Below are 11,419 nucleotides of genomic sequence, written 5' to 3'. Positions count from 1 at the left end.
TCAGAGAAGATACATGTATGATTTCATTTTTTTGAATTTGCTAAGACTTGCTTTATTGTTGGCATATGGTCTATCCTAGAGAAAGTTCCATGCCTTAATGAAAAGAATGTGTATTCTTCAACTGTGGGAATAAATGTAAGTCCAGTTCATTTGTTAGATACTGTAGATTAGGCTTATTGTTTGTTGATTTGCTGGTTAGTTATCTATGCATTGATGAAATTAGGATGTTGAAGTGCCCCATGTTGTATTGGAATGTATGTATTCATTTAGATCTACTTACATTATTTTCGATAAACAAGGGACCCTGGCATTGAGTGCATGTACATTCATTATGGTTACCTCTTCTTGTTGAATTGATGCCTTAATCATTACAAAATGCCCTTCTTTGTCTCTTTTAACAGCTTTTGTGTTCAAGTTTATTTGTTCTGATTTAGGATGTTTACATCTGCTGGTTTTTGCTTTACATTAGGATGGGTTATCTTTTTTCATCCTTTCACATTCAGTCTCCATGTGTCTTTGTTGGTGATGTGTGTTTCTTGTAGGCAGCAAATAGATGGATCTTGTTTTTTAATCTACTCATTCTGTCTGTAATCCTTAAATTAGAGAATTTAAGCCAATTACATTCAAGGATATTATTTATAAGTAATGACTTGGTCCTGTGATTTTTCCATAAATATCCCTATTGTTTGCTTTGGATTTACTTTGTACTATTACTGGATGTTCTGCTTTCATATTCTTACATAATGATGACTATTCTGTGTTTCTTTGTGTAGCACATCCTTAAACATTATTTGTAAGGCAGGGCAAGTGGATTTTTGTGTGCTATGTTTTAAATAAGAACAAAAATATACTCAAAATTGATGAAGGATATAAATATATAACATGATATCATCTAACTTCTAGAGGAGAACTTTTGGGAAATTCTGTAAGACATTGGTATAGCCAGACTCCTCGGAAAAGACCCCAGCATTGCAACTTTGGTGCTGAACTTCTTACCTCCTTAACTACGAAAGAGACTAATTTTTTTTAAGCTATGGTGTTTATTTTGTTACAGCTTGAATAGAAAAAAATAAAACTAGTAGATTATATGATAAAACATTATAGTTTGAACCTATGATAATAAATTTATCATCTAATGCCGTCTTAGGTACAAAGAAAGAAAAAATGAATTTCTTGCACTTGCTATGTCATGTATCATGAGAAGATTAGAAAGGGTTAAAAACAAAAATTAAAATTATATATTTTCACATTCATCAAAGAAATAAAATAGTGTAAATAACAAAAATAAAAAAATCTTATTTCATATTAGTGAGAGAATGTATTTACCTTGAACAGAAGTAATTTAACAAGATACCTTTAAATATCTTTACCTAAACTGCTTTTTATGCATAATCAATAATTTAAAATGTATTTTATAAAAATCCATAATATCTAAATATGTTTATATAAGCAAAGTATAGAATGTGACAATTTACTATAGGCACCAATGTCAAAATTATATATGTTTAAACAGTCATGAGAAATGTCAGTTGTATTTTTAAAAAATCACAAATTGAGTTTGGCAACAAACTAATCCTTAATTAGAACCACCATTATACTAGTAATAGCTATGATTACTGGTACCAGAATGTAATATATTCAATAGAAAATAAGATCTCGTTAGTATTTTAGTAGCTAAAGAAGCATTGAGGCTGTATTCCTATTAAAATAAATGAAACATTAAAATATGATTCATAATATTTGCATTTGTCTCTGGGTAAGAAAATGGGACACATTTAATTATCAAACACTCTTTCTATCTTTTCCAATTACTCTGAAACATTAAGAAAACATATTTTCACACATTTAATTAAAGTTACACATGATCAACTTTAACTGGTAAGCACAAATAAACCTTTATAACTTTCATGCTCTTTAGTGAACCTACAAATATCCAGTCTCTAAAATATCTGTGGCTGAAAATAAGCTATTAAAATAAATTAATTTAACATAGTAAGTGATCTATAGTGGCATTTTCTAAGTATATATATGTACTGAATTTAACTTGTCATAATTATATTCCATCTAATAACATTTTATGTTTTGATGCACAGATTTCTAAAGTCTAAGTACATATTGCCCTTAAAATCTAAGTTTATAATGCAGTGTTTTTATGTGAACTGCATTATTTACCTCATATTCACTATTAAGAAAATTCTAATTTGTTTACCAATTATTATATACTAGGCACTGTGTTACATGCAGATAACTTAAATAATACAAATGTTCCAACAAATATTATCCTATAAAGGAAATAAATAAAAGGATGATACAAAGTTTTAGAAGTCAAGAAAAGTTATACACATACCAGGTAAGTTAGAAATGATCACACTAGAAGAGATGCAAGTTATAATATGTGAGGTCAGAGTGGGCATTGTGGTATAGTGGGCTAAGCTGAACTTGGGACACCTGTATCCATTTCCTATTCAGCTTTCTGCTAATGTAGCATTTGTTGGCTCATGTGCTTGGGTCCCTGCCCAAGATTCTTGGCAGGTCCTGGGGTCCCTGTCCTGAGATCCAGATGTAGTTACTGGCTCCTAGATTTTGTGTGGCCTGTGCTGACTATAATGGACATTTGAGAGGTGAAACAGATGATTGAAGATCTCTCTTTCTCTCTCTCTCTCTCTCTCTCTATCACTCTTGCTCTCTCACTCTCTCCTTCTCACTCTGTCACTCTGCCTTTCAAATAAATAAAAATATATAAATAAAAAATAAAATATTGAGGACAAAATCATGAAGTGTAGGTGGTGACTACTATTATAATAAGCAGATGATGATGACTTGGACTAATTGAGGCAATGAAAACAAGTTTGATTAAGGTTAAATGGTTATATTCTTTTTTTAAGATTTATTTATTTATTTGAAAGGCAGAGTTACACAGAGAGAGGAGAGGCAGAGAGAGGTCTTCCATCCAATGGTTCACTTCCCAATTGGCCACATAGGCCAGAGCTGCACTGATCCAAAGCCAGGAGCCGGGAGCCTCCTCCAGGTCTCCCACATGGGTGCAGGGGCCCAAGGACCTGGGCCATCCTCCACTTCTTTCCCAGGCCATAAAAGAGAGCGGGATTGGAAGAGGAGCAGCCAGGACTAGAACCAGCACCCATAATGGATGCCTTGTAAAGAACTTTGGCTTTCTCAGCTGTTTCTGTCACAGACTATGATTAATGGCAAGAAGACATGAACTAATTTGTGTTCTGCCAATGCACACTTGCCTCACTTCCCAGACCACTGCCAAGGGTGTATGTGTGTATGCAGTCCCAGATTTCAGGAAAGAATATTTATAACAAATTAAACAAATATTATTTCAGATTCTATTCAGCCCCATATATTTTTAGGCAGTCATGTTCTCACAGTACATTTAAAGTACTAGATGTTCACCAATATTGACATCATTTTGTAAATAGGCAAACAGATTAATCACATATTTGGCTATTGATCCTTTTAATTATTTAAATACTCATATATTAATTTATTTTATTAGAAAAACTATTCATCACCCACCATTTATATATTTTAAATTCTTAAATAATTAAATTAAATACATTCTTTTTCTTCAAGCAATTGAAAACTGAGAGGTAAAGTACTTTATGAAACAAAAAAATATTTAAAGACATAAGTAGACATACCTGGAAACATAGAATATTTGTAATTCATTAACTCAACAGAAATTCAATGAATCAAAGCCTGTCACTTAAGGGACATTTTCCAGGTGAGTGTTTGGCCCTGGGGTTAAGACACCCATATCCCATATCAGAGTGCCTGGGTCCAAGTCTCCAAGTTTCTGCTTACACATACTCTGGTGGCTTCTGGGGATAGCTTGAGTACATTTGTCCCAGACATCCATGTGAGAGACCCAGATGGAGTTCTCGCTTCAGCCCAGTGCAGATCTGAACCAGTAGATGGAAGTTTTTCTCTCATTCTCTCTCTCGCTCTCGCTCTCACTTTTGCTCTCACTCTGCCTTTCAAATAAAGTGAAAACTTAAAAAGAGAGGCATGGTGTCACAAAACTTGAATGTACCACATGTTGTCTCAGATGAGCAAAGAGAAAAGATTTCAGGTTATGCTCTCCCTGTTCTACAGGTTTCAGATTAAATGCAAATTTCTTAAAGTGCTTCAATAACTTAATAGGTCCTTCTATAACTTTATTTTTCACAATTATTACAAACATAACATTGCTGTAACTATTTTAAAGTATTTGATTTATTTACTAGAAAATATGTTTTCTGAGGGCAGACAAAAAGATGGAGTGAACAGATTCAGGGTCAAGAAAGCAGCCTAAGATAATTAATTGAAATTGTCACTTGCATTTGTAGTGGGTGATCTTGGTGGCCTTAACATCATTTTTAATGAAGTAATAGAGGTTCTTTCCAGAATGAAGATTTGGAGATTTAATGGGAAATGCAGAGTTGAGGTCAACAATATGGACAAAGAATTGATCTGGAAATTGGGATAAGGGGATTAATTATCTTTAAATTTGACTTTCTTTTTTTACTTGAGTATAAAAATGTGCACGGGTAAAAAAAAATCACAGCACAAGTGTTATATACAAATTGTGATTGTCTACGGGGCCAAACAGATGAGGTTTAAATAACTTTTTGAGCTAAAGAAAGGAATAGAGGCTTGGGTGGGGGTGGGCTTTCGGTATTCTATAGAGTAGGGATGATAAGCTGTAGGAGAGACAAGAAAAGTTTGATTTAATATGTGGATAAAATCTCTTAGGTAACCTTTGGAGATTTTTTTTTTCTACCTTTTGAAGCTAAAGAGGCTTGACATTCTTTAACGCAGACAAAATGGAATGAGATCAAAAGATGTACTGAAGATATACATTATCTCTAAACATATCTGTAAGCTAAAAGAAAGGAAATATTTACTGAAGTAGTGTTGAGGGTGTTCTGTAGGGATAGGTAGCATCATAGCATCTGGGGCCTTAATTATCTCTATAATGTATGAAATAAGGCCATACTCAATGTATTGTGGAGGATGGCAAATATTTAGAATGCAATCTTGATGGAATATGTTGAAACTAAAATGTTTGTTAAGGAGCCAGTGCTATGGCGCAGCGGGTTAACTTCCTGGCCTGAAGCGCCGGCATCCCATGTGGGCACCGGTTCTAGTCCCGGCTGCTCCTCTTCTGATCCACCTCTCTGCTATGGCCTGGGAAAGCAGAAGATGCCCCATCCTTGGACCCCTGCACCAGCCTGGGAGACCTGGAGGAAGCTCGTGACTCTTGGCTTCGGATCTGCACAGCTCTGGCCATTTCCGCCAGTTGAGGAGTGAACCATCGGATGGAGTACCTTTCTCTCTCTCCCTCTCCTCTCTCTGTGTAACTCTTTCAAATAAATAAATAAATAAATAAATCTTTTTAAAAAATGTTTGTTAAAATATATTTGATGTTCATCAGATCCAGAGTGTTATTTTAGTCTATTTATATTTTAACAACTCTGTATGATGGAATTTTCTCAAATAGTGTTTGTCATCCGAGAGCTAGTAATAGAGAAATTGGATTACAGTATTGCCTCAGAGATGATTGGATATGCTGAATTGATGGTGCGTGAGACAATGTTAGGCGACTATGATGCTAATAAATAAGTGGAACAGCTATGCAATAGTGAACAAAGTAGAAGCAAGAAAATGTATGGGATATAAAGTTTATATTTTCTAAATTTAAGCTCGCCCAGATATACCATATGATGGTGTTACTGTCTGAGATAGTTTTATAATAGGCATGCCAACATTTGCTGTTAAACTGTCCTTGAATTACTGTAGGCATTTGGATTGAAAATTGAAAAGTATTTCTGAATGTGATCAAATACTGTAGAATGAAGAGGACTAACTGGATTTCAGAAAACAAGTACTTCCAGAAAACCTGAGAGACACAAGAGCATATGCACGTAACACAGATAAATGAAAAGAAATAACGGAGAGACATCAAAAGTTACTCCTGGATTTCTAGATAATGTTTGGGGTGAGAAATTCCATCTTGGGGAATCACGGGGAAATGTGTACTCATGGAAGAACCAAGTTTTAATCAAAGAAAGCATGTGACAGAATATTTTGGAGAAGTGTGAGTGATTGAGGAAGTTTATTTACAATGGCAGATGGTTCCAAACAACAGTGAGAAGGAGCAGAGGGAAATAAATTTGGGTAGACTTCAAGGGACAGAAGAATCAATGTTTTAAGGAAATGTGAAAATAACAGAATATAAAAACTCGATGATGGGAGGAATGCTTGCTCAAGGGCAGAAAGGATGAAGGTCATGTTTACAATTGACTAAATCCAAATAATGTAATACTAGTTGAGATACATGGGGGACATAATAGTATTTGGCCTACTGACCTGGGTCAAAGGGACAACAACAACCATGTTATTAAAAATGGTTGTCCTATTCTTATAGAATAAAATTAGGAAAGGGGTTTACAGAATGCTTTCCCTATACAAGGATTATTTCAACGTATTCAAAAGAATATATTTTTGATTTGAGTGGAAGATTCTGTTAAAACTTGAGAGAAGAAACCTTGTCCTAGGATTGGAGTTAGTGTGACTTGTTTCAATTAAAAAGCATACTCTGAGATGTGCTATTGCTTTGAGAAAGTGAATATCATCCATCATCATAAACAGGAATGAATGCTAAGACAATATAAAACATAATTAATGTGTGAAAGATTTGTAAATAACACAGCTTTAGACCTTTAATTATATGATTTAACAGAGTTCTAATATATGCTATACATATATATATATATATATATATATGGGGGGACAAATAGTTTAAGTAATTGGCTCACACTGTAATGGAAAATAGCAAGGTTAAAATCTACAAGGTAGCTGGATATCACAGAGGGGATGATCTGAATGAAGTTCAAGTACAAAGGCCATCTCCTTAATAATTCCATCTTGACTGGGGTGAAGTAAGTTTTTGTTTTCTTCAAACCCTCGATGGACTGAATGATGCTTAGCCACACCATAGAACCAGAGAGAGCAATTTGTTTTATTCAGACTCCACCAATTTAAATGCTAAGCTCATTCAAAATGTTCCAACAAAACATCCAGAATAATGCCTGATGATTCAAATAATTAACATGACTATGCCATGTAGGTGAATGACATTAATCATGCCACAGTAACATTAATCAACTATCATTGATCAGATACGAACTTTTACTTTATGGGTGCAACACCAGAAAATATCATTTTTAAACATTTGATTAACACCATTTTGCTTACCAGATGATATGACATAGATTATTTTAGTTTGTGCACAAAACCATGTCTTGAAGAAGTCTGAGAATGGATAGGACTTATTAAGGAACAGGTAGCATACATAGAATCCTTACCACATTTAGAGATAATGAGACCCACATGTTTGAAACAAATGTGCAGGATAAAACAGGCAGTTAATTAGTATAACCAAAGCTTGAATGTCAGTCTTTTGACTACAAACCTCAGACTTTCACCACATCACTCTAGTTGTGCCTTAGAGAGAAAGTGTCTCTAATTGGAATCAGTTGTGGGGTCAGAGCACTGAGTCCCTTTAAATGTAGGCAAAGCATCATTCTTTATTAGATAGTCAGCATGTGGTAGGGAACTGATTAACTTATAGCTGCTTTAGAGATACCCACAGGTATTGTTGTCAGCAATGCACTATTTACCAGTTACTAATCTAGACGTGATCTCAATATAGAAATCCTTAATTTGAAAATAACAATGATTTCATATCACATTCTGAAGAACGCAATTGTCTTTAGATTGCCCTCCTTTCTCAAAAGATTTGATCTCTGAAGCCTGAAATGAAACTTTAACATTTTCAATTAAATTCTAGCCTTCAAGGTTGATATAAACTGAGAAAATGATTTGTGAAACTCTTTTTAAAACTCCCTCTGAAATAAGCTTCAAGCTAATAAAGTTTTGATTTTTAACAGCTTGACCAGTTATAAAAAATTATTCCTTAATACTAAAAATTCATAAAATATAAGATTAAGCTTTTTTAATTTTAATATCTGAATTTTATTAATAACAATATTAGTTCCATGCTTTATTTAGCAGACATAAGCAGTGAAAATAACCAAAATAAACAAAGCATCTTGGAATCTATTACTTGACATATAAGAGTTACACATCCTGCAATTATGAAATATACTGTGTATTTACAAAAGACAATTTTTCTAAGTGTGTTGAGAAGTTTCCATTTCAAAAATCTCAAAAATTTCACTTTTTTACATTTTGAGTTTACTGTTTTCCAAAGGATGGTATAGTTTCTCCACTTTCAGGAATGAAGTATTATTAAGATTGTATTTTGGTCAGGATGTTCAAAATGTGAGATTAATATATAATAATGATAATAACATCTGTTATCTACCTTATTGTAATAGGAAATAAGTACAAAATACTTACCATGGCAATTCATGTTATGTTGCTCCTCCAATTCTGTGTACTTTTTAGTCATCTTTTAGATATCCTTACATTCCATTTCTTTTCTTTTTTTTAAGATATATGTATTTATTTGGAAGGCAGAGTTAGACGCAAAGGCAGAGGGAGAGAGAGAGAGAGAGAGAGAGCGAGAGCTCTTCCAACCACTTGTACAATTCACAGATGGCCAAAACGCCCAGAGCTGGGCCAATCCAAAGCCAGGAGCCAGGAGCTTCTTCTGAGTCTCCCACGTGGGTGCAGGGGGCCAAGGACTTGGGCCATCTTCTACTGCTTTCCCAGGCCATAGAAGAAAGCTAGATCAGAAGTGGAACATCCCGGATTCCAACTGGCACCCATATGGGATGCCTGCACTGCAGGCAGTCGCTTTACTCACTATGACACAGTGCCGGCACCAACCATCTTAAAAAACCATCTTAATAGTCTCTTAGTAGAGTTCTTTGGGTCCCCTAAATAAAGAATCAGGTCATCTGCAAAGAGGGATAGTTTGAGTTCTTCCTTCCCAATTTGTATCCCTTTAATTTCTTTTTCTTGCCTAATAGCTCTGGCTAGAACTTCCAGGACTATATTGAATAGCAGTGGCGAGAGTGGGCATCCCTGTCTGGTACCAGATCTCAGTGGAAATGCTTCCAACTTTTCCCCATTCAATACGATGTTGGCTGTGGGTTTTTCATAGATTGCTTTGATTGCATTGAGGAATGTACCTTCCAAACCCAGTTTGCTTAGAGTTTTCATCATGAACGGGTGTTGTATTTTATCAAATGCTTTCTCGGCGTCTATTGAGATAATCATATGGTTTTTCTTCTGCAGTCTGTTAATGTGATGTATCACATTGATTGTCTTGGCACATTAAAACATCCCTGCATACCAGGGATAAATCCCACTTGGTCTGGGTGGATGATCTTTCTGATGTGTTGTTGCATTCTATTGGCGAGAATTTTATTGAGGATTTTTGCATCTATGTTCATCAGGGATATTGGTCTGTAATTCTCTTTCAGTGCTGCATCTTTTTCCGGCTTAGGAATTAAGGTGATGCTGGCTTCATAGAAAGAATTTGGGAGGATTCCCTCTTCTTCGATTGTTCTGAATAGTTTGAGAAGAATTGGAGTTAGTTCTTCTTTAAATGTCTGGTAGAATTCAGCAGTGAGTCCATCTGGACCTGGGCTTTTCTTTGTTGGGAGGGCCTTTATTACTGTTTCAATTTCTGTCTCAGTAATGGGTCTGTTTAGGTTTTCGATGTTTCCTGGTTCAATTTAGGTAGGTTGCATGTGTCCAGGAATCTATCCATTTCTGATAGGTTTCCCTGTTTGCTGGCATACAGTATGTCCTGAAATCTGGTATTGTGATGCCTCCGGCTTTGTTTTTGTTGTACAAGATTGCTTTAGCTATTCGAGGTCTCTTGTGCCCCCATATGAATTTCAGCACCATTTTTTCCAGATCTGAGAAGAAGGTCTTCGGTATCTTGATTGGTATTGCATTGAATCTATAAATTGCTTTTGGGAGAATGGACATTTTGATGATATTGATTCTTCCAATCCATGAGCATGGAAGATTTTTCCATTTCTTGGTATCCTCTTCTATTTCTTTCTTTAAGGTTTTGCAATTTTCATCGTAGAGATCTTTAACATCCTTGGTTAAGTTTATTCCACGGTATTCGATTGTTTTTGTAGCTATTGTGAAGGTTCCATGTACTGCTGAGAATGTAAAATCTTTAGCTGTAGGATTGAAAGTTCTGTATATATCTGTAGACATTTTTCAAAAGAGGAAATCCAAATGGCCAACAGGCACATGAAAAAAAGTTCAAGGTCATTAGCAATCAGGGAAATGCAAATCAAAACCACAATGAGGTTTCACCTCACCCCGGTTAGAATGGCTCACATGCAGAAATCTACCAACAACAGATGCTGGCGAGGATGTGGGGAAAAAGGGACACTAACCCACTGTTGATGGGAATGCAAACTGGTCAAGACACTATGGAAGTCAGTCTGGAGATTCCTCAGAAACCTGAAGATAACCCTACCGTTCGACCCAGCCATCCCACTCCTTGGAATTTACCCAAAGGAAATGAAATTAGCAAACAAAAAAGCGGTCTGCACCCTAATGTTTATTGCAGCTCAATTCACAATAGCTAAGACCTGGAACCAACCTAAATGCCCATCAACGGTAGACTGGATAAAGAAATTATGGGATATGTACTCTTTAGAATACTATACCGCAGTAAGAAACAACGAAATCCAGTCATTTGCAACAAAATGGAGGAATCTGGAACACATCATGCTGAGTGAAATAAGCCAGTCCCAAAGGGACAAATACCGTATGTTCTCCCTGATCGGTGACAACTGACTGAACACCAAAAAGGAAACTTGTTGAAGTGTAATGGACACTATGAGAAACGGTGACCTGATCAGCATAGCCCTGACTGTTAATGAACAACTTAATTCATTATCCCTCTTTGTAGTTTTTTTTTGTCTGTTCTATTTAATATGACTGGTTTAATTCTGTAATTAATACACAGTTATTCTTAAGTGTTGAAATTTAACTCAAATGTGATCCCTGTTAAACATAAGAGTGGGAATAAGAGAGGGAAGAGATGTACAATTTGGGACATGCTCAAGCTGACTTGCCCCAAATGGTAGAGTTAGAAACATACCAGGGGACTCCAATTCAATCCCATCAAGGCGGCATGTACCAATGCCATCTCACTATTCCAAGTGATCAATTTCAGTTCACAATTGACCATAATGAAAGGACTAAGAGTCAAAGGGATCACATAAACATGTCTAGTACCTGCTAATACTAACCGATAGAATAAATAAAGGGGAGAGTGATCCAACATGGGAAGCGAGATACTCAGCAGACTCATAGAATGGCAGATGTCCTAAACAGCACTCTGGCTTCAGAATCAGCCCTAAAGGCATTCTGATCTGGCTGAAAAGCCCATGAGAGTATTTCAGGC

This window comes from Oryctolagus cuniculus, chromosome 4, assembly GCF_964237555.1.
Source record: "Oryctolagus cuniculus chromosome 4, mOryCun1.1, whole genome shotgun sequence".
NCBI classification, from domain to species: Eukaryota; Metazoa; Chordata; class Mammalia; order Lagomorpha; family Leporidae; genus Oryctolagus; species Oryctolagus cuniculus.
This window is presented reverse-complemented; position numbering follows the sequence as displayed.